We start from the raw sequence: 227 nt of genomic DNA, 5'->3' as shown, positions 1-227 counted from the left end.
GGGGAGGGGGGGGAACAATCGGCGGTGACACCGAGCTGTAGCCTCGTTTTGATATCGAACACTCAGCCGTTAAAATGCAGTTTAATATTTCTGATATTTTTCGCCGTGTTAATGATTAATTTCTTTGTGTGTCGTGTCGACAGTCTCGGCTTTCTCCTATGGCTACCAACCCCCACCCACACTAACTAACACATTAGCTAAATAAAATTAAAAAAATAAAAAACATT

At 41.4% G+C, this 227-nt stretch overlaps 1 protein-coding gene across 1 annotated transcript in view; it reads left to right on the top strand.

The window, feature by feature from the left end:
- Positions 1-227, top strand: part of zgc:77151 (uncharacterized protein LOC337153 homolog) — a 34,440-nt gene that overhangs the window by 839 nt on the left and 33,374 nt on the right. The gene's annotated exons all lie outside the window — the stretch shown is intronic.

This window comes from Morone saxatilis, unplaced genomic scaffold, assembly GCF_004916995.1.
Source record: "Morone saxatilis isolate NCDOM2014 unplaced genomic scaffold, NCSU_SB_2.0 Contig20, whole genome shotgun sequence".
NCBI classification, from domain to species: domain Eukaryota; kingdom Metazoa; phylum Chordata; class Actinopteri; family Moronidae; genus Morone; species Morone saxatilis.
This window is presented reverse-complemented; position numbering and strand designations above follow the sequence as displayed.